We start from the raw sequence: 19,244 nt of genomic DNA on the forward strand, positions 1-19,244 counted from the left end.
TTCTTTAGTGTCACTCATGTTACAATCGTGATACAGATTCATAGGTGGCAGCCCAGAAATACCTAGTAGAAGTCAAATAATTTTCTAGCTTTCCATGGCTTTTTCCTTATGCGTCTGGAACTCATCTTTATTATCCCTCTTATCTTAATACCTCCATTTTAACTTACATGTACTCTAGCATAACTGCTTGTTGGTGCCTTTGTTTCTTGATGAGGTTCCTGTTGATGTTAATTTCATTTGCATTGAGGAGGGATGAGGAGGTATATTAGGAAATGGTTTCTGATGGTTAGGGCGGTAAAAACCTAAGTGTCAGACTGAAGTCTGACTAAGTGTATTGTGGAATCTATGTCACTGGGAATCTCTTTAAGAACATTTTGGATAATCAGTGGATAGAAAGCACTATTAGATCGCCATTAACTGAAAGTACTTCTTCTGTTTGGTCTGTTAAGTTATTGTACCCATATCTTGTGTCTGAGAGAGGTTTTGGAGTGTGTATCTGTGTGTGACGTTAATCATTCTGTATTGGCTCATGTGTGCATATATGTGCGGATAAGTACATGAATTTGTGAGGAGTTCAAATGTCCAGAAACTCATAGGATGTGTTTCTTTGCATTGCAGTCTCTCAGAAAAAAGTGCATTATAAATGCCTTAGAGATTTTTTTTACTTTGGTGACCAGTGCATTTCGATAAACATTCCTACAGTGACATTTTGCAAAATTCCTTCAATTACGCATTCCAAGGTATGTTAACACACCAGCAAACTGGAGGAAAGTTGAGCGCCAGTTTTGTCCACCAAACTGATGTAATTCCACTCTCTTTTTCCAGGGGCAAAGTTTTCTGTTTGAGTCTTCAGATGTTTGAAGTATTTCAAGGATCATTCATCTTAAATTCCACTAACTTTTTCTGCCTTTAGCGTTTCCTCTTTGCTACTGCAGACCCTTGGGACAACCAGCAATAGCAAAGACTTGGTAGAATGACTTAGATGGAATTGAAGCAATCTGAAACTGAGACTGTGAATGAAGATATTCTTATAGAGTTTTCTTAATGAAGGGAAAGGGTGAAAACTTGTTCCGTGTTCAGAAATAGAACTGGCATTATTTCTCTTCCCCATAAACATTGGGAAAATCTTTCAAGGAACAGAGTGTTGTTTTAAACCCTCCCACCCTCCTCTATGCAAAAAAATTGCTGTGTAAGGTTGTTCTCTTTGTTACAGAATTGTCCAGAAGTCTTGCAGCAATTAATTTATCATGTAACTACATTTTACGTAGTTAAAATAATGTCTTAGCATTCACTGAATGTATTATCTGTAGTTTAGAAGAAGCATATTCAGAATTTTAAGATGGAAGATAGCTCTGCTAAGGGTGTCCCGTCATTTTCCCCATTTACCACTTCATTTTCTATTCCCTTTCTCTTTCTACCCTTGATTAAATACTGTGCTATGATGCTCATGAGAATAATTGGGATGAGCAGAAGCATTACTAACAGGAAAAAATTGCAGCCTCCAGCAAGTACTTTTTCTTATTAGTCAATGTGCCACCTTATAAGAATGTGATTAATTTCAGATCAGAACTTCACTTTAATGATGTGCTGATGTAATACTCTATGTAGGTCATTTGTTCTTCCAGCCCCCAGAAATCTGCTGGACATTGAGGTAGTCCTTGTCTTATTTTTATATCTGTGATGACTACTGACGAAAGAATATCTTTTTAGACTAATGCTGTTATCTTTTTTAGGGAATTTATCTTGGTCTGAAGCCTAACACTACAGAATTAGTAGTAATATAGTAGTTGGAGGTTTTACTTTATTCAAGTAAAATATTGCTGTTAGGCCCATTTTGATAGAACTATACTTGTGGAGAATTGGCTGTAGCACAGGAATGGAGACTGCATCTCTTTTTTGACTGTGTGATGTTAGTAGGGCATTTGAGAAATGCAATTTCTGCATAGTTTTTATTGGAGTGCATATCCTGAATTGGATCCTGAGATGAAAAATGAAAGAAGAGCAAAGCATTGATACTTGCTAAGCTTGGCTTTGGTCAGGAGTGTTGATGTTGGTACTAGGATTGGATGGTAACAAAACCAGCTGAGTCAAAACTGTAACTTTTGTGGATTATTCCATATGGTCAAATGATACTTATTGTGGAAATAGTAAGGCAGCTGTGTCTCTCTACAACAACCACAGAGACTACTTAAAAAGGCAAAAATTCTGATTCCTAATTATATGGAATTGGTTTGTGTTCATGCAGGATTTGCCTAGTATGTCTATGATTTCTCCCTTGAAAATCAGGAACTTGTGTTTGTGCTGCTTATAAAGAACATCTTAAAAAACCCCACAACACCACAAATCCAAGACAAAACTAAAGTACCTGGCATGGAAAACGTCACAGCAATAGCAAGGAAAGAAAGGCAGATGATTATGGTTGTATCGGACTGTCAGGAACTTGGGGAAAGAAGGGCTCAATATCCAGCTAAAGTGAAATGGAGGTAGGAGGATTCTGAATTTTGTTGGTTTTAAAATAAATTACATTTCACTGAATTTACATACTTCTGGCTTCTGGGACTTTGTTTTTAAAGCATTCATTAGTGCTTCTTTCACCAAAAAATCCATTATGCTAAGCTTTTTTAAAAAAATTCTAAAGAGTGAGAAGAGCATTTTGGATTGCACAGCAAAACTGTTAGACAGCACTCCCATTCCATGTGAACCCATGTGAAGCCAGGGAACAGACTTCCCTAAAACAGTAAGTAAACGGCCCATGTAAAACATCTAGGAGAGGCAATGGTGTTAAGATGCTCAGTTACAGACTTGCTTCAGAATAAGCACTTTGAAATAATCACACTCATGCCCAGCAGTTAGTCACACATTTCTGCTGCCCATTTGCTACTTGAAGGTACAAATGTGTGTCACTGCTGACTGCACTGTTGGGGGAAGTAATTTCATTCATAAGTGAATAAATTCAAAAGTGTCGTTTCTTGGTCTATTTCCTGGCTCCTGTTAGCCAATGGGCAGTTCCAGTCCAAAAACCCTTCCTGAATATTGATTAGCCTTGCATTTTAAGCTGGTAGAATGTAACCCTGTGTTATGAACAGCAACTTATGTTTAAAGGAGTATGAGATAAGGAGTAGTTGAAAATGTTCTTGGGATGGTGTTCGATTAATTTGTAAGTCTGTGGGATGGAAGGACACTCTGAGGGACACTGCATGTAAACTCATGGCTGCTTCGTTGTCTTTGCCAACCAGCTGATTCCATGAGCTATCACCTTTGGATAAATTTGCAGAGCACCTGCTATGCTGTGAACTTCTTGTGATGTGAGCTCTGAATACGCATGTGGACAGACCTCACATTACTTAGATTTCACGTAGAGAGTTTTGCTGCTCATTAGAGTTTACTGTTCAGAGACTAAAATTAAGCGTCAACATTAATTACAGAAACCTATCTTTATTTGCTGGCTTTTATTCTTAAAATTTAGTTGTAGTAATGACTGCCTTATCTGTCAGCATAAAACATAATTCTCTGGTATTGTATCAGCAGATGCAAATGGCTTGGAAATTTTTCTTCAGCAGTACTATAATAAGAAACTGTGGTGTCATAAAGTAATTTCATAACTCATAAATTTGGAGTCTAACTCTGAAGAGGAGACTGTTTTCTCACAATCATAGAAAAATAGTCTGTGCATTAAACAGCCACGGAATGGAGAAAATACTTTGGTTGCTTATTTGAATGTTGTGTGAATTAACCTCTCCTTCTGTACCATGTCCTCAGGGAAATAGTTATCATTTGTATTTATAATTGCTGTTTGTTGACCCCAGCCATGAGCTGGCAACCAAGAAGATTCACCAGCTGCCTGTAAAGAAGTCAAGCTTTCACAGGCTTTACATGCAAGTAGAAAATGAAGGACTTTTCTTAAATGTAAACACAAGATGTGACTGATGATTAAAAAAGAAGTGTTAACATAAGGAGTCTGGTGAGTGAAACAATACAATGAAATATGATTTGCAGAAGATTGCAAATTCTTGGAGATCATTGAAAGAACTACTTTATTTGGTAAGAAATCCCATTTAATTTGCCCTAATAAATTACAGAAAAGTCTCAGGGCTTCTACAAATGGGAGCCTCTGGTTGTACATGTATTTAATATGAGAGTTGTCTGAGAAGAAAACCTCACTACTAGAATATGATCACAAGCCAGAAATAACAGTGTAACGTCAAGTGATGACCACTGTCTTCCTGTGGAATGAGTTTCTCCACATGTCAGTTCTGAATCTTGTTTCAGTGTATGTCTCTCTAATCTCTTGTCCCCTGGCCCATGCACTACTGTGAAAAGCTTAATTCTGTCTTCTCCCTGACCTTCTCCACACTAATGATGGGCTGCTTTTAGTTCCATTTGTATCACGTTGTGTTAAGGGCTGTATTATCAGCTAAAGCAGCAAGGATTATTAGTTACACTGTAGTGATTAAATTAATAGCTCTTTTTCTGAGTGCATAGGCAATCTATGAATAGATTTATCTTGATAACGGAATTTCACTACCACCCAGCATTCAAAAAAGAAATGCAATCTGTAGCAGCTTTTCTTTTTGCCCATTGCTGACTTAGAGTACAGTAAGAATGCATAAGTCAGAAGCTGTTATTTTCTCTGATCTGAGTAGAAGCAGTTTCAGATGTACAAAAATAAACCTAAAACCATAATTTTTCTTTGTTTTGTGCTTGGGTTGAAAGCATCAGCTAGTCCTGTGTATCGCATGAAATAGAAAATAGTGTTCACTATCCTGAACGGTTATTTTGATTGACAGTGGAACAGAGAAATTTAGATTATCTATATGGAAGGTGTAATGCATTACCATGTGATGTAATTTATATGGATACAGAAAGTTAGTATGATTATTATACTAGGGCTTTTTTATATCAGTAAGAGAAAATGACAAATTGCCACTAAAGACCTTACACTATGTTTTGTAGTATCTTCAGCAGGAGTGGGCCAGAGTCCCATAACAAGATTATGCTCACTTTAAGAACTCCCATGAAGAAATAAAGAATGAGTCAGGTGATTGTCAATCACAAGTTGAGTTCTTTATTTTTTTTAAGGGGAACTTTCTTCTGAGAATTTAAAAAAAACCCCTTTTGACATAACTTTTCTTCGATTTACTTTTTAGAAACTTGTTTTTATTAAAGTGAAAATTTGAAGTATAAAGTTCATATATATCAAGGTTAAAAGGCAGTACCATATCATCTTGGTTTTAGTTTGAAAAAAAAGTATGTGTGTGTGTTTCGTTGGAACACAAGTATAACAGAGAATGCACTTGGAACTTTTGCACCCAGAGTTAAATTTAACAGGATGCCAGCAAGCTATCAGGTCTGCCACTGATAACAGCAATTATGTTGTACTTCTTACATTCTGGGTAGCATTAATATTTAAATGTATAAACCTTTCCATTATACTCTAAATTTACAGAATACGGAACTCTGATGCAAAAATTGAAGGCAATTCTGTGGTGTCAGTAGCCCATTTGTCTCTTTCAGAGATCCATGAAGTTGTCTGTTGATTGTTGTGCCTAGAAATTAATTTTTGATTACCTGATTTTCTTAACACAAATAGACCACCAACTGCATTCCAAATTGCAGTTCAAACTCCAGTTTTTTTGGGAAATGTGTCTGCTTTCTGCAGATCTCATGGATTTTACCCAGGAGCTCATTTTTCCTCTGAGCCACTCGGTGGCACTAGGCTTCTTCAGAATGATGAGCACTGCTGTAAAATGTGCCTGCGCTTCAGAGTAGAAGGCTGCTCGATTTCTTGTGTCATGTGATAGCTAAGCCTTTTGATTAAAACATGGTTTATGTTTTCCTTATATTATACAAATAGCAGTCAGATAACATTTGGAGAGCATTTAGGAGCAGCATGCCACTCTGCAATGTAGAAAACCATGTTGAGGCGTTGGGAAGAGAGCAAGCAGGGTTCTCTTGATTTTTTGGCAGGTGAGGCCCATGGCAAGGAAGCCTCTTTGAGCTTTTTAGTTTTGATGATGCCACTGTCATAGCCAGGGAGCTGTAACCCTGCAGTACAAGGAAACTGGCAGTGCTTTGTCCTTGGAGTTGGGAATGATATGAGATCTCTCAGGAGTAAAGAATCCTGACAGATAAAGTATCATGGCAAGTAAAATCCTTATGCTGAAGCTCGGCAAGGTCATGTTCCAAGCTTCAACTGTGGAGTTCTGTGGTGGTGCCTAAGGGGAAGAGATGCCTAAAGGCACTGCGTAGCTGGCAGGCTAAGGAGTTCTCTTGTGATGTGGAGCAATGCTTTGAGTGAGGTGATGGACAGGCCAGCTCAGCATGCTTTTACTCTGCCTTTGTAAGCATCAACTCGCTGTAAAAGAAATTTGCAGCTTTTTGAGTAGCAGAGTGAGAGTTTCTAATTGTTCAGAGCTGTTGCTTAGTAGCAATGCAGGTACTGTATAGAGGGGGAAAAAAGTCCTACTGTACTGAGGCCTGAGTTTAGACTGGGTTTCCTTTTTACTATACATTGTCTCAAGACATTTCAGAAAAGAATGATTTAGTAATAGACACTGTACACGAATGAAAAAGCTAAATTTCACAGGGTATGACATCATGCAAAAAAAGATACTATGTGAATTTTCTTTTTTTAATATTGCACTAAATCATGGGGTTTTTGTTTTGGTTTGGTTTTTTTAGTATATAAACACTGCATAGAGATACTGATTAAAAGACACCTTTCTCATTCTGCACAGGCATAGGATGCTGCAGCTGAATGAAGCCATTATGGCTGAGGCAGTTACAGCTCTCGATTTTCCACCTGGCTTTTGATTGTAGCAGATGCAGTGCTTGAATGTTACTCTTCCAAATACCTGCTGTAGCTAAGCTTCTGCATTTTGCCTTTAAGACTGTCATTTTCCAATGTAGTGAACATTGGTAAAGAGGTTCAAAATTTCCCAGGGAAAGGACAAAACAATTTTGTGCTTAGACAATTGGGATGGCATCAACCTTATTCTCTAGGAAAGCAGGCTAATAAGTTGTCATTTGTAGAAGTTCATGTATTCTTCCACTGCAGACCTGGGAATAACAGCACTGCATAGTACTGAACTCCAGAATAATCTTTATATGTGCTGGCTTTTTCACAATGATTGTGTTTGCTTTATGACTCCAGTAAGTGGAAAGAAAACAAAACCTAATTTTTGGTTAATCCAGTCTATACATACAGAATTAAGGCTGCAGAAGTTATGGGCTTTGATTATTGATCAGATTTTTTTGCTCAGCACATTCAGTAGTATCTAGTCTTTATGTAGCTTCTGCTACCTGTTTCTGGAACCTCTTTACTTCTGTAATTTTATTTTACACTGAAAGCAACAGCAGCTAGGAGAAGGAGCTTACATGCAGGAGAGCATCTTAAAAATAGGGATACTGACCAAGAAGCAACATGCCACTTTGTTTTGGAGGTGTGAAGATGTCTGCCAATCCTTTTAAAAAGCGGTATTGGAACCTGTTGACTGAAGTGCGGTTGGAAACTGGTTGAGAATAAGTAGCTTTAACATCAGTAATATTGGTATACTGAGAGTACTCTAGAAGTAAAATATTCAAAATGATAGTACTAGTACTTCCTCAGTCTTGTAAACATTTGAAAATAATGTCAGTCTGCCAGTTCTAAGACAGCAAATATTTGCTGTTTAATACTTCAGCTCATTCTCTAAGGTCCTGACTATATAGACATGGAAGACTGGTCTCACTTAAGAGACTAAGTTCTTTTTAGTATAAATTTGAAAATTGTTATATGCTGAATAAGATTTTTGTGGCAGGTATTTTCTAGATGAGTTTATTGTGATGGGCCTACTGAAGTTTAGTCCGTGAGGATTCATCTTATTCGTGTTGTGGGATAAAAACCTGACTTCAGCACTGAGCAAGTCTGGGTTTTTGTGGTGTTGCCTGCTTAGAGTGGAAATGAAGCAGAAACTGTTATCTGAACCTATAAGTGCCACTATCCCGTTCAAGACAGAAGACTGTGTTTTACTTAACTTTTAAAGAAAATCATAACCTACCCTGTGATCCTTTTAAAATCTAGACTATTGACCAAGAGGCTATCTTTTTTTAGGCTTCTTAACAATTTGCCCTGAGCACCTAGCTGTTAACAAATAATGAGAGCATTGATTCGATGAAAGGAAAAAAACCCCAAACTGGAGCACATTCAACTATTAAATTAAAAATTTATTCCAATTAGTACTGGGGAGACTGCTTTCTAGCGTTCTAAATTAGGCAGCTGGGAATTAATGGCAAGTGAAAATCATTATAATGATAGTCTTTTTTGGTTAGAATTTGAGAAAGTTTCTGACAGTGTCACCATGACCTCAAAGAGTTTAAATTGCTCTCTATACTGAAGATGCATAAATGTTGATTAGTGAAAAAGGTCTTTGGAGTACTTGCTAGTGGAGCTGAGCCTTTCCTGACTGTCTGAGGTTGAACTTGTCAGTGTAATAAGCCACCCATCTCCGTTTGTTCAAGCACCAGACTTGTCACATGCTCAGGATGAAGAATCCTGTGACTTCATATAGGATATTTAGTGGCAAACCAGAGAGCCTTTAACAACTAAGTTGCTGATTCAGTGACTGCATTTTTTCACTCGTTGTCCTTCTGAACCAAAAATTTGCTATTTCTTTGCTGTTCTTTATTATATGCACGTTATTTCTGTTAAATTTATAGGAAGAATAGGAATTGTCAAAGAAACATGGCAGATACCATTTAAACTGCAAAGCCACACAGGGAACGGAAATAAATGGAAACAAGAATTGGGGGTAAAAGACCTGTAAGCAGAGTGAAAAACAAGCTTTGTGCTTTGCTTTGTGATAAATTCTATATCTAATATTTTAGAATGCTGTTTTCTTCTGAACATCCAGCTACTGATTTAATCTCTACAATACTTGTATGACATTTGGGCCCCATATGCATGTATATATAACATATGTTCTGTGTAACATTATTATTTGAGTGTTCACTGGTTGGAATGCATCAGCAATTACATTTTCTCGACCTGATAATAAGAGGGGGTCGAGCCTGACATAAGTCTGATTTTTAAGCTGCTACATTGACTCAAATTACTGAAGGCTTGGATGTCCTGCCAGCATGTAACAGTGTGTGATGCAATTAACATTACTAAGGGTTATGTTGTTCTGAAAATGAACTGAGGTCATCGCCTTACAAAGGGAATCATCTTCAGCTTCTTCTTTAGGCTCTGAAGCAGTGGTAAAAGTAGGGCTGTTGTTGGGGTAGGCTGGACAGACAGGGGTGCCCAAAAGCTTCAAGCTAGCTGAATTATCTTCCCAGGCCTTAGTTCAAGGGATGTTATACCTCTCCAAGAGTGTTGTGTTCTCAAGTCTTTCCACTTTGCTCTGGCAAGGAGATCACCCTCTTAATAGCACACTGACTTCATCAACAGATATTTTTTGGGGGGAGCCGAATGCTGTGACACAGCCAGATTCTGTTGGTTATCCCTAGTTGTGGTTGGCAAGGTGAGTGGCAGCTTGGGTGCAGGTTTGATCATCTCTGAATTCAGACATAACAGCCAGGTGAACTGATACCTGTACAGTGTTCTGCTCTTCAGCTGGACATGCTTGGCATGCCAAATTTTCCTGTTCAGGTGAAGCACCTGTGTAAATCATGGGAAAGAATTGGACACTGTTTCATAGATACTAATGCTGTTCTTCCATTCTGTGGTCTAGAGCCAAATACCTGTTGGAAGACCGTGCACATGTAGATACTGAAAGAGACAGATGTCTTAACCATCAAAGTTTTGAAAGTACAGTGGAAGGAACAAAGGCAGTAAAATGTAGGCATTGCAGGATTTGCAGCAAGTGGTTGTGGTTTCTGTCTCTGTGAGATTTCGATAACTCTCCAAGATGGGATGTTGCATTTTGTATTGCTGCTGTTAGTCAAAGCTTGTAACAGTTTGCCTTGCTTCAGGTTCCGAATTCACTGCCCATTCAACTGTGGTAATAATAATAAAAAAATCTTTCTTCTGGACTAGCAGTTCTAGTAATTGACATTACACTTTTTCCAATAAAAAAAAGAAAAAATCAAAACAAAAACCAAAGAAAGTAGAAAAAAGTATGCAGTAGTAGAAAAATGCCATTTGAGCAGAAGAATTTCTCAAAGAGTGCTATAAACCCCTGTTTACCAGAGCAGCCATAGGCCAATGTTGCCATGGAAACAGAAAGAATTCAAATAATATTAGCCATAGCATATCTAGTATATATTGCATTAATGACACTATACCAAAGGTTCACTTGTGGTTTCATTTACAGGGCTCACTTTTCAGTGATTTATCGCCAATATCAGAAGCTAGAATTTAAAATTAGAGATGGAAAGTTCAGCCATAATTGGCTTATGATAATATTGGGAAGGAAAAAAATATTTATTTAATCATATGTCTAGAAGAGTTTTGAGGTTTTGATATGCAGAAAGTTTTTAGTCTTTTCTTAGAAACAAAATCATGCTCAAGCCATAAAACAGATTATCCTCATTTGGCATCCAAAAGTGCTGACTCCAACAGTATAGATGATAGAACTAGAACATTCTTTTATTTGCAAGAAAAATCCAATCAGTTCTTGAGCTTGGTATGTAACTGTTTGGGGAAAGGGGTTTGAATTCAGCTGTGTCTGCCAGATGAACGTGGCTGGTGCTGGATTGTGGCAATAGGTGAATTGTTCTGATCTAGTTTGTCAGAACAATGATATTCTTTGAATAAGAGTTTTACATAAGAGTGGTAGGGCTTTATGGTGACTGTAAACACTGAGGTTCTTCTTCCTCTTGTATCCCCTGATTTTAAATTTTTTTCTTTATGGCACCCAGGTCCTTACTAGTTCTATGGTTATGATCTCCCCCCCTCCCCGTACCACAGCTGAGAAAAGGCAAAAGTAGAATTGAAGATTCTTTACGTGTCGTAAAGCCAATTTTGACCCTTTAAATGTTGGCTGAAGCTTTGACTTGGGTACTTTCAGGACACATACAAAGTTCCAAGTGACAGAAGGTTGAGATGTAAGTTAAACCACATTTTTAATTTGAGTGGTTTTGGAAAAAAAAACCTGCCAGATCCATGTGTTGAATAACCTGTTGGACATTGCTTAGATGCACTCACATCTCTAAGGCATATACAAATAAGCATCACAGAGTGGTCTAAATCATATCCTGTAAAAATGCAGGCTAGAGATGCTCAAGGAGCTTTTTCTGTGTTTGGCAGAAAAATCTGGCATGAGTGTAGAAAACTTTCCCAGAGCTGTGTGCTGATAATGACTGCACTAGAATAATGCTTTGCCTATTACAAAAGCTGTAAAAACATTAACTAATCCACAAAGCAGATTACATGTTGCAGATGTATCCCTCTGCTGGGAGGAAAGCATATGTGTATGTGAGTGAGGAGGGAAAAAAAAAAAATCTTTTAAAGGAGGCTTTATCTTGTCCCTTTAAACTTTATTGCATTTCTTTGGCTGTATTTTTATACTTTATCTTAAGAGCGGGGTTTTTTTCCTAGGATTCTGTTAATGAAATTGCAGATTGATGTATGAAAAATGTATACACCTTTTTCAACACTGAAAATCCCATTGTCTTGATTCTGTTTACAACCAAAGTGAATCTCAACACTCTAAAATTATTTGAAAGAGTGGTGACCATTCAGCAAAGCACCTCTCTGTCTGAAATTACATTTTTTTCCTTTTTTTCACAGATACAGTTCTCAGGCTTTCTGCTGCACAGAAGCTTTGGCACATATTCAGTGTGGCTCTTTGATATTCTTGACAAATTGTGAATTCAGGTTTAGGTGACTGCTGTCTTATCAGGTTTGTCAAGAGCTGATCCTTATCTAGGACTGACTTGAACATGGATTTAGAATGCTGTGATAGATGTTTAAAATTGCTTAAAGCTAAAACTTTACTTCTGAGGCCACCTGTTGCCTCCCAGCTCCCTTCAGAGCTGTTTATCTGTGCCTGCATGTTGCAAGTGGGTGTGCACATACCTGTATATATGTGTATGAATTAAAGATGGCTGCTGAGTTAAAAATGGGATTGTTTAGGAGATGAGAAACAAGGCCAGTCTTGCTGGGATGTGGGTGCTGGTGATGGCAGTGGTCTTTGCCATCACCCTTCCTGGGTCTGTGGAGGCCAGGCTCTGCTCTCTCAGGTGTTGGAAACCCGATCCAAAGTGTGCTGCTTCTTCCTTCCTCATCTTCGCTCCCTCGTCCTTGATGGTTTTGTCGTTATCAGCCTCCTCCCCAAAAGGAAAGGGAGGGGACCTTATCTCCGTGTCCTATAGGTCATCTAATTTTGGAATGATTCTATCACTTGCCTTTCCTGCCTGTCCTATCACCTTTGTTATCATCTTTCTGAGGTTTTTTACGTGTTTTCCTATATGTGGCTTGTGCAAATACATCACTGCGCTGAGTCTTTGCAACATCATGTTATTCATATTGCTGTGCTTAGTAGTATTGCAAAATACTTCTGTGCTGCTACCAGTTTCACTATTGGTGGCATTCCTGTGCTACAGAAACACTGGCTATTGCCCCTCCATTTTTGACTGACACTGTGGCAGGACAGGAGCATGGGCAGGTCCTGTCCTGCCACCAGCAGTGCTTGGGCTTGGCTGTCTTCCCCTTGTGTAGTTCCAGGGAGCCGGCTGGATCTGTGGTACAGCGAGCCCTGTGTGAGTGCCAACTTGAGACCTGTTGGGAGAGTCCATTAGTTACAATCACTCAGGCAAGAGCAGCATCATTGCAGACATTGATTTAATTCACAGAGAGAATCAAAAGGGCAGAAACAACAATCAGATGGAGAGTACTGCTCTTCCCTTACACGGCTGAAAGAGTGCCCGCAGAAAATATTTTGAAGAATACTATGGTGGATCTGAGCCCTGTAGTTAGACAGTTGCCTCCACTGCTCATTTTCTGTCTTTGGTTCTTAATGGCATATTGATTTATTATATAACTGGATTTTCACATGTTAGGTACAGAAAGTGTTCTTACCAAACACTGCAACAATTTTTTTTTCTGAAGTCTTCAATTCATACGTGTAGCGAATGATACACTTCCTGGGTGGTGCAGTTCAGAAAAAAATAACTGTTTTAAGCTGCTCTTGGTATATGAAAGTAATCCATAAGCTTTTCACTTGATGCAAAGATTTTTAGGCTGTTGGCAGGAATTCTATGTTTTTAAAAGTTTTTCTGTTTGCTGGATTTCATGTACTTTCATTTCCCTTTGAAGTGTTTGAGAGAGAGCAGAAGGGGAAATACTTCATTATGTCCATGAATTATTCAGGTACAGTTCTAGCAGCTAACATTACTTTAAATAGCTCAAGGTCTTTCTTTTTCCTTGAGTATGTCTCAGTTTTCATTCTTATGCTGATTGTATGCCATGTTCCTTTTTTGAATACAATTTTGATGAAGTACTATCCTTTGGCAATCTTTAGAAATCATTTCAGTCTTGAAGTAAGTATTTAATTCTGTTCTTCTCCAGCATCAGATATTCAGTGACCCTCAGTAGATACAGGTGAATTGTCATACATGCGAATTTACAAAAAATCAAATTATTCTCCCTGGAGTGTGTTTTCTATATACTCTTGCAAAAGCATTGATCTCATAGCCTCCCACATATATTTCTACAGTGAAGGAAAAAAGGAATCTATAATATTAAATATTAACATACTGTTATACTCTGAGAGGAATTTTACAAACCACATTTAGAACATCATTTCAATGGGGAGGCATGAACATTAAATCCTTACATTTTGGAAATATCCCTCCCTCTCCCACCAATAACATAGAAAATTCGTTTTTAGAAAATAGTGAAGAACAATAACACAGAGGAAGACAGTTAGAAAGATGTGCAGAGGTCAACATGAACAGAAAGGAAAGCAAAACAGAACAGAACCCAAAGTGAGTTTAAAATACTGTTATTGTAGTTCTAAAAATAACTTTGAAAATCCAGTGATCGCTGCATAATCACTTATGCAAATGACACCATTGCTATTATTTCGGGGGGGGGGGGGGGGAGAAAAGTGTTAAAAAAATATTCCCTTGAAGTTTAGGGTTTACCTGATATAGTCTAAAGAGGCAGCGGGGCAGAATTTCAGACAGTTGAGCAGAAATGCATTTCTCTGTGTGTGTGTGTCCAAGGCTCAGGTTTCCAAGAGGGGTGCCCATGACCAAAGCTCAACCGCTCCATTTAAATTGCAGCAGCAGTGAGACCTTTACAAGGCAAGCATCAGAGGAAGTGCAGTGACAAAACAGTGTCAAACAGTGCAAAGCTTGACCAAAAGATCCATTAAAGATTGAAATGTAGTCAATATGTTCACATTCATGACAGTAAGGTTATAGCAGAGTGTTTATAACCACAGTTAACGTCTGTATGCTTTCTTCAGCCGTGGGTGTGTCTGAGAGAAATGTTTTTGAACTGAATAATTGCAAACGTGCCAGTGCTTCCGTCTTGTAACTTAAGTTGCTTACTGGACCTCAGGTTCTCAAAGCCCTTGAAAAATCTCTGAGCAAATAGTCAAGATTTTGTTGCAGTATCACAATACAGCAATAAAATGGAAATCTCAATCTGTGTAGAAGAACCCAGAAATACACTGGAAAATGCAAGGCTCCAGTTTCAACCTGTGTGTGGTAACCAAAAGCACTGGTCAGGAAAAAAAATTGCATCCCCTTGCTCAGCAAAACAAGATTTGTCAGGGCTGAGTAGCACTTGAAAAATATGCAAAAGTTGTTTGAGTATCACATTGACTCGGGATTGCATGTTAATTAGAATAAAATTACAAAATAATAGATACAGCCCTCCAAAAATGTTGGTAATGACAGAGAATCTGTGTCTGCAGCCTTCAGGATCTTGCTGTTACTTGATTATTTCTACTGTTTAGGAGCAAGAAGTCTAGAATAAAGATGTGTGAAAACATGAAGAAATGAATCTTTTGATTGGTGCCACTGATTACTGGCTGATTCAAAGGGGCAGTTTTGTTACCTAAACCCAATTATTAAACTTGATTTTGTGTATTAGTTGTAAATACTCATGGGTTTACCCTGCTCTGTTTATATGTATTGTGCAATTGATACAGTTATGCTAGGTCCATGTGAAATTGAATTACATTGCTTAATAAAATAATATATGTTAATGTATTTGTATATGCATATGTGTGTTTTATTGCCGTTTTTGAATAGCAGAGTCAATTTTTAGAGAAGTATTCTGTAATTCCATAAGCAGTAATTTCACTAGGTATTTATATGTGTAAGTTGATTATTTGGAATAATAATTAGGAAAAAACACATGGTAAAGGAGGCTTCATAAAGAGATGTTGTTTGCTTTTTATTATTTGATGAAGCCCAATGGTAAATTTGCGACCTGTTGCTTTGGGTGTTTTATATTATTTACTACTAAAGCTGTTACTTATTCCAGCTTTCAGACTCATTTTTAGTGTTGTCCTCTGAACTGAACAGGTATAAAAATAATTAAATACTTGGCTATTCTGGAAAGGGAATAAAATTTATGTATTAGGCACTAGTTTTCTTTTGAGTTTCCCTTCTTAGGAAGGGAAACTGGGAAGAGAGAAAGGAGGTAGGGTACTAAGGTGTAGGAAGGAAATCCCCTTCAACAAGCCTGAGTAAACTTACTGGCTGGGGCGAGCTGTGTGCCTAGTACATTTCTATTACTAAAAGGTTTCAGCTGTTTCTGAGCTATACCCATGTAAATCACTGTGGATCTTTTGATACTAAAACCATTCTTAGTTCATATTACTTAAGAATGTTAAGAAATTTGTGACTAGGCCCAGACTAAGTTGAGTACCATTGAATTCAGCGAGTCCTATCTAAGATACTCAGCTGTCAGATGAAAATAGCAGTTTATACTTCTTGTGGTTGCTGAAAGAATTTTAAATATGAAATTTGTTTATAAGAAGTCACTGGTACCTTGAAATATTCTTGGATTAGCATCTTGTTCTGCTTACAGCCACTATTGGTCATCAAACACATCCATCTGAGCCATTGTACGAATCACTGCTTTTTATTCTGAGTTAGTAATGTTTAAATTATCACTGCTAAATTCTTGAACAGAATAGAAATACTTGAATAGAAACTTTTTAAAATAACAGTGGTAGGCCACCAAGTCAAAGGTGGAAAGGATGGTTGGCAAACTGAGTTTATTAGTTTTTAAACTGGTTGCAGGCTGTGTTGACCAGGAAAAACTGAGACGTGTGGGCAAATGACTGACTAAGTGTGTTCACATGCTCTTCTCACAGGTTATGATCAACTTCCAGATTGACTAGAAGAAAAAAGCACCATCATGTTAATTTTGAATCTATTATAAAGGCAAAATAGTAGTAGAAGTCAAGCAGACAGTGGGAGTAGGAAGTATGTCTTAAGGCTTCTGAGGGGCTATTACAGAGTCAATAAAGAGGTTTTTTGCTGTGAGGTTGTGCCTTAACTAAATGGTTTCCCTACTAAAATAAATAAAAGGTATGCCATCCTAAATAGACAACAAATGGTTCCTTGAGACCTTGATGGAAGAATTAATTTCTTTTTCTGTCTGCAGCAAAGCCTTGAAACTATTCACTTGGAATGCTCTTTAGGGCTCGATCTCTCTCTTATTTTATTTTTTTTAATTTTTAATTGTGTTATTCTTCAAAGACTGCTGCAGCAGTGGTGAGGGGAAGAATGGGCAAAGGGTCAAGAGATATTAAACTTTAAAGGAAATTTCAATTTTTGCTAATTGTCATAGCAACAAAGAGTAATGAATCCTGGTGAGGAAGCAGAGGGACAGAGGCCATTGGTGTGTACTCACAGCGGTACCACGGAGCTGTTCTGTGGCATTAGGCAGGTCATTCTGAGAGCTTGGCTCTCTTATTTTCTAATACCATGTTTTCAGAAAATATTACTTAGTTAGAACAGCCTTGGGGATCTAACTAATGCTCTCTGCTTGGGTGGGCTTTTATGCATTCTTGAGTTGCTTTTGGTTTGTATCCATGGAAGAACTCTGCCCACATGTGGGCGATCAGAGCAGGGAATCAGCTGGACTGCCATCATTAACATACTTGGTGGTGGAGCAGCCCTGTCAAAGCCCTTGTTCTTGCCATGATGGACAGTAGCTGCTTTTAATTTGGTCCCAGTCCTGTGATTTGTCCCTTTATAAAGAACAAGTGAACTCCTGGGAACAGAGAGAGACTACTTCCCTGGAGGAGGTACTTACACGAAGAATACACCCGGGCGGGGCTTTTCTTTGTCACTTCAGCTTGCCTGCTGTTGTTGGTGCAGTTGAAGAGGCTGTAGGAAAGGGAAGGCAAAGGGGTCAGATGTGCTTCGGGAGGGCAGCTGGGAGCCCTCAGCTCAGGTGGATGAGAAGAGGTGCTGTTGTGTGGAGCAGGATGTACATCAGCCTTGCAGAACAGAGAGGATAGATGGAGCAAGGTTTGCCTCCACTTGGAGCATTCCTGGAAGTGAAGATCTTCCTAAAAGGCAGTAATAAGCTGGAGGAGAGTTGAATACAAACTTTTTTCTTTTGGTCCCTCTTAAACGGTTCTTCAACTCTTCAGTTTAGAAAATTGTGTTTCTGTTTGTGTTTGTTAATTCCAAATCAAATGGAATTTGTTTCTTGATGAAGGCTGTGAGTCACTGTGTTTTTGCAGGCAATCTCCCAGGATTTCAGCCCACACATAAATTACTGCACAAGATGTAGGAGATGCTCAATTAGCATGAATTCATTGCTCCTTGCTAGTATAGCTTATCAAAGGATGCTCGGCATTAATATTAATGGCTTCAGTTGGTCAACTGTAATATAGACAATAATTTTAATATAAAGAACAAACCTTTGTACTCCAGCCTTTTTACATTTTGCCTCTACTGGCATGAAAAACTTTTAGCTGTTGCTTAAAAATTGCAGGGATTGTTCTTCTGGACGTTTTCACCAATTTTTTTTTTGTTACATTGATAAAACAATATATAAACAAAGTATGTCATACGTTCTCTGAGTTTAATATACCATTTGATTAAGCCTGAGTGCATAATAGCATCTAAATTTAAAACAGGAGCAAAAAATGTATCAACAGCATTAGCAAGGGATTCTGTCTCTCATAAGAGGTTTCTTGTGCTGATGGTAAGTCAGGGAAAGAATGCAAGAAAAAGTCCTTGTGTTACCTGTGTGTTTTTTGTGAAAGAGTGGAAAACAGAGTTTGAAGAAATAATTACTCCAAAGGGTTGAATAGGTGCAAGTGGTGAGTAGGAATAAGAGGTAACATGTATTGTGGTGGGAAAATACTTAAAATAATTAGAAGGCACCAAAAAAAATACGGTTGGAACAGAAAGCAAGAAGGGCTTTTACTGGTTTAATGTATACTACTGTCATATTTGTCTACTTTCTATACAGCAGATTGCTATGCAGAGATCTCCCAGACAGCTCAGTGCTTTGGGACGATAACCTGGCCTCTTTCACACCAATTTGTTATGTTACATTAGTTATATTAGTGTTGGGAGCATGTGCAGTGCATAGGGTGCCAGCATCCATCCCATGCAGCATCTAATGACTTGTTTGCCTGTGGATGGACTGAAGAATTCAGCCCTGCATTATTGCTTGTTGGTTAGCAAACAAAATGCTAAAGCAGCTTGAGAAGGCATTGTATTAGCTTTGATTAATTGGTGAATGTGGAGAAAATCGGTGTATTACCAGGTCAAAAGAAATGACCATAGAATAAAATACACATGGGAAGAGGATAGAGAATGACTATCCCTGTGTGTAAACCTGCCTTATCTGTCTGTGGTTAAGACTTGGCAAACAAAATTAATCACCAAATAGTAATGGGGGCTTAAGCAGCTACACTTCAGAGTCAGATTTCTTCTCTGTCTATGTAAGCCTTTGCCACCCACGTAAATACTTAAAAATTCATGAGTTGATAATTCATGCCTGAATTTCCTGTTTATGCTAAATTTGTGTCTCATTATCCTTTGGATAAATAGAACAGTAAATCTGTCTTCGAAGCATATTGGTAAGGGCAGGCACTGCTTAGAATTTCAAAATTTAATAAAAAACATGCACTGATACTTTTATGTTGTGCTAAAAATAACATTTTTATTCTTCATAAAAAGTTATGCTTAAACTTGCAGGGACACAAAACCATCACTGAACAGTAAAAAAAAAAAGGTAGATGGTATTACTTGTACTTCTGGAGTTTTTTGTTAAATATCTGAGATCCTTTTCTAAAAGGAGAACGGTGACAAACACATTTCAGCTT

At 38.0% G+C, this 19,244-nt stretch overlaps 1 protein-coding gene across 19 annotated transcripts in view; it reads left to right on the forward strand.

The window, feature by feature from the left end:
* CCSER1 (coiled-coil serine rich protein 1) overlaps positions 1-19,244 on the forward strand; it is a 666,540-nt gene that overhangs the window by 145,506 nt on the left and 501,790 nt on the right. The gene's annotated exons all lie outside the window — the stretch shown is intronic.

This window comes from Aphelocoma coerulescens, chromosome 4 (genome assembly GCF_041296385.1).
Source record: "Aphelocoma coerulescens isolate FSJ_1873_10779 chromosome 4, UR_Acoe_1.0, whole genome shotgun sequence".
NCBI classification, from domain to species: Eukaryota; Metazoa; Chordata; class Aves; order Passeriformes; family Corvidae; genus Aphelocoma; species Aphelocoma coerulescens.